General features: G+C 57.9%; 1 protein-coding gene across 1 annotated transcript in view; it reads right to left on the minus strand.

Moving 5' to 3' along the window:
- The window catches only part of RIN3 (Ras and Rab interactor 3), a 121,267-nt gene that overhangs the window by 115,718 nt on the left and 1,014 nt on the right, over positions 1-4,535 (minus strand). The window lies entirely within an intron of this gene.

Raw genomic sequence — 4,535 nt, forward strand, 5'->3', positions numbered from 1 at the left:
GGTGGTGGTGAGAGAAGATCAAGGGGAGATTTCCAGTTTAGAAAAGTCATTAACATCACGATTTTCATCGCCAGCTCCCGTGTTGAGGAAAACACCCATGCTCTGGCCGCCCCAGGGCCCGGGATAAATGGCAGGTTCAGGGCAATAGTTATGCAGCCGAACGTTCTAGCGCTGGCTGCCTGCCGGAGCAGCACTCGCTGTCTCTCAGCCATCTTGCCAAGAACAAGATGACTCCTGGGCCCTCACTCCCTTCCGAAGGTGACTCCCGAACAGGGGCGGGGCAGGGGGCAGAGAGCCAGGCCGGCGGGGCCAACAGGAAGCCTGGGACTTTTCTGAGACGCTTCCCCCCAGGCTGCGGCTCTTCGAGGATGGACCCTCTTCCTACGCCAGGCCTTCTCCATCGGCGTCTCCCAGTCAAGACTCGCCTCCCTCCTTCTGATGCAGGCGGGGCAGGCCCTCCCCTCCCCCCTCCAAGGCTGCTCAGCCGCTTCTCTCCTCCCAACCTGCCCTCCCTCCTCAACGCTGCCTACCCAGTTCTGCTCATTTGCACGGCCTGGATAGGCATGGACTGGGGACGGCCCTCACCCAAGGCACAGATGGACTCTGGGACGCAATGGGAAGGACCGGGTTTGTGGTTGCCAATCCGCGTTCCTTCCTCCCCTTCGCTCTGGCCCCTTCCTGCGAGGCACCGCAGGCCAGCTCACATTCCTGTCCATAAAGCAGAACTCGAGGAAGTCCTCAGAGGACGGTGAGGGACCTGGGGGGCGGGGGTCCCCCCTTCAACCATCATATCTATTTTTGGTTGGTTTCCCTCTTTTATTCCTGGATTAAAATGCAGGTGCCTTTATAGGATTTGTAGCTTTTACTGCTTTCAGTCTCAGTAAAGATCACTAAACAGGGACCCTGGCCCGGGATAGGTCCTATCAAGTGGTAAGAGAGACAGGAAGGAGGGCCTCAGGGACAAATGTGCTGAGGCTCCTGTGTCCCAAGCAGACCCTGACCTTCACCCCCTGCATGCTTCCCAGGGGAGGCACCTGGGCTTCTCAGGGTTCAGAAGTGCAGGCCTGAGCTGGGTAGGTAACCCTTTGCTGCCTGTGGGCCAGAGCCTGTCTTCCGGTCTGGAAGCTGAGTGCCAGGCAGGACCCCCCAGAAGCATTGGCCCCTGCAAGCAAGGAGGCCGGGGTCAGTGGGCAGAGCTGAAGCTGGTATCTGGGACCCCAAATTCATCACTGCTCTGGGTGGGCCCCACCCCGGAAGGGCCCCCAGTCTTAGAGCTGGGAGTGAATGAGGGACTCCTCTCAAGGGGCTCAGTGGGACCCCCGCATTATATTGGGCGCACGGCAGAAAACCAGGGCTCTCCCAAACCCTGGCTTTGCACAGGCTGCCCCTTGAAGGCCCAAGGCTCAGGAGACCCGATTTTTGGGCCCAGCCCCACGTCTAGCAAGTAAGACCCTGGGTAAGTCACTTCCTCCTTCTGGGTCTCCTTTCCCTTGTCGTTAAGTTAGGGGATTGGATTCCATCCAAGAGTGGAATCCTCTTCCAAATAAAATCTTAAGCCAACTCTCATTTCATCAAACATACAAAAGTGTGGGCTTTGAGCGTACATGTCCTCAGTGACCCCTGCACACAGTTTGGCGTCTGGCCTTTTGGCAGGTTATGGCTTCACCGGGGTCAGCCTCCACCCGCCTCCCTCCTCACTGCTCATCCGTTCAGAGGTTAGAGCCTCCCCCGTCTCCACTGTCCAGCCACCCTCGCCACCAGCTCGCCTCCTGCCTACTGAAGGAAGAGCTCCCTTCCCAGCAGAGTTCTCTGCTTCTGCTTTCTCTGCTACAGTCTGTCTGCGATATAACCCCAACCCAAGTCAGATCACCTCTGTGTGCACCTCCTCGGTGGCCCCCAGCGTTCCAAGGCCTTTACCCCACCAGACAGCCTTCTGCTCATCGTCTCCCACATCAGCTGCAAGTGGGAAGGGGCTTGGTTTAATGCTGAGCACCCGCCCCCACCTAATGCAGACACTATCCGTTGAACCGAAGGAGAAAAAGTGTCTGCACCCAGGATACGGGACGGCCTGTCTGCCTTTTCTCTCTCCCCAGCCGACATCTGCAACAAGAAGGAGACAGACCTTGCTTGCCAAGGCCCTCACACTCCTATTCCAGGGGGGCCTCCTAGCTCCGGGGCGGCAGTGGGGGGCGGGGTGCGAGAGGGGGAAGCATTCTCCCAGCTGTCTGAACATCATCGCCTGCCAGCGAGAAGGAAGGGACTTTTGGAAGCCCACGTGGGAAGAAGAGTCCCCGCTGAGGACCCAGAGCCCAGCCCTGAGTGGTCAGCAGGGTCTGGGGGTGGCACGGCCGTGTAGAGTCACAGATGATTGCTCCTGTAACACGGGTAGATACGCAGCCCAGGGAACAGCAGAGGCATGGGGTGTACCCAAGAACTGCCTCGTAGTACCTGAGAGTCAAGGACCTGGCTCCCAAGGGCAGAACACAGTCTGACATGGTAAGAAGTTGGAGGCAGCCTGCAACTCAAGTTCAGGAATTCTTTTCTTAGGCCTGCCACAGTGGTGGCAAGTTCTCCATCCCTGGAGGTATGCAAGTACCTACCAGGTATGGGTTTCCGTGAGACACTATTTAAGAACCCTTCCAACACAAAAGGTCCTCTTAAATCAAGTGATGTTTTTCGCAGCAAACCACTATTCCTTAGAATGTGCCAGGCACAGTTCTGAGCAGGCCTGAGCTGGTGCGTTAACCCACGGCTGCCTGTGGGCAGGTGCTTAAATATTAACTCATCCAAACCTCATAACAATCCTATGAAGTAGGGGTTATTATTACCCCCAATTTACCGATGAGGCAAGGCTAGGTCTCGTGTCCAAGGTGAAATAGCTGGTACCTAGAGATAATAACTACTATTATCAACAAATGGTAATAATAGTAATAATAATAACGATTAAGAGTTTACCCTATAGGCCAATGTGCAAAACTCTTGACGCATTATCTCATTTAATCCTCAAAACAACCATGGGAGGATAGTTACTATGACTTATCTTTATTTTATAGATAAGTAAACTGAGGCACAAAGAGGTTAAGTAACTGGTCTAGTAATGAACAAAGAAAAGCAAACGGGACTGGATAAGGGGAGGTCATTCCTGGGGAGGGGTCGGGAAAGGGAAGCTGGACAGGTCAGGGCCCTGGCCCCTCATCACCCTCTCTGCCCTGGGAAACTTCTAGCACCACCCTGCAATATTGGGCTGGTAGATACTTGTCCCTCGGGGGTCCCTTCCCCCACATAATTTCCGATTCTTCCCACCGGAGGGAATTTGTCTTTCCGGAGGTCACTTCCAAGAGAAAGCATAGAGGCAGAATTTCCGGGGAAGGGCAGCGATGGGGCAAGAGGGAGGAAGAAGGCATTCAGATCCAGAAGAGTTTAAGGGCCCCTCCATGTCACAGTGACACCCCCCTCCAACAAACGCCAGTCACCTCCAGCTGTCCCCCAGTCCATAACTGCACAGGATCAGCCCATCCCTCCTTTTACAGAGCAGAGAACTGAGGCCCTGGGAGCTGAGGTCATGGCGCTAGGCCAGGCAGCAGCTGGGTGTCCATCACAGAAGTAGGCCCGGGAGTTTTAAACCAAAAACCTGGGAATGGCAGCCCCAGGGGTGGGAGGTGGGGAGCACCCGTCAACCTTGACATCCTGAAAGGTTCTAAGAGGTTTTCCCAAGAATCGAGCCCCGGGAACTGAAGCCGATTCAACCCCCTGAAGCTTCCAGAGAGACGCCCAGCCCAGCTGCGCCACTGGGAGGGAACCTTCTCCCGGAGCGCAGCCCTGAGCAATGTCCAGAAGCAACTTCGGGTTCTTAGGTGGGGGTGGGGGACACAAGGCGAGGCACTAGAGACTTCTCCTGAAAGCCAGTTCCAAACAAGTTGGGCTTCACGCACGCCACGCAGTGCCTTCTCCCCAGGATCCCGCAGACCCCAGCGCAACCCTTGCGCCCTGGACCCTCCCCAAGGCTTGACAAAGGCAGGTCCGAAGGTCGCCGTCCCCGGACCCGCCTGAGGGACGGGAGGGAAATCTCGGTGGGTCCGCGATCTAGGCGGACTGACTGGTCAGCTGTCGGGCCCCTGGCGCGCGGAGTTACGGGGACCCCCGACCCCCACCTCACGCCCGCCTGGGCGTCGGCGTCGCAAGACGCGCGCGGGGGCGCAGGAGGAGCGGCGGGTGCCGGAGACTGGCGGGACCCGGACCCCTCGCGATTGCTTCTAAAGTTCAGGCGGGACAGGAGCGTGGGGAGGGGGCCGCGTCCACGCAGCCCCTCTGCCCCAGTTCTGACAGGTAGAGACGCCTTTCTGCCCCCCGCCGCTTAGCCGCCGATCGTGCCGGCTGGTTTTCCAGCGAGCGGTGACGTCTGGGCTTCCAACTTTAGCCGAGTCCCGGAGTCCCGCAGCCACCAGCGGGGCCCCCCTTCCGCGCAGAAGCGGAGTCCGGCCTTGGCCGTGGCCGCGGGGCTCTCGGTCCCACCCGACGCCCCGAGGCCGGACGGC

Source organism: Crocuta crocuta, unplaced genomic scaffold (genome assembly GCF_008692635.1).
Source record: "Crocuta crocuta isolate KB4526 unplaced genomic scaffold, BGI_CrCroc_1.0 scaffold299, whole genome shotgun sequence".
Taxonomy (NCBI): Eukaryota; Metazoa; Chordata; class Mammalia; order Carnivora; family Hyaenidae; genus Crocuta; species Crocuta crocuta.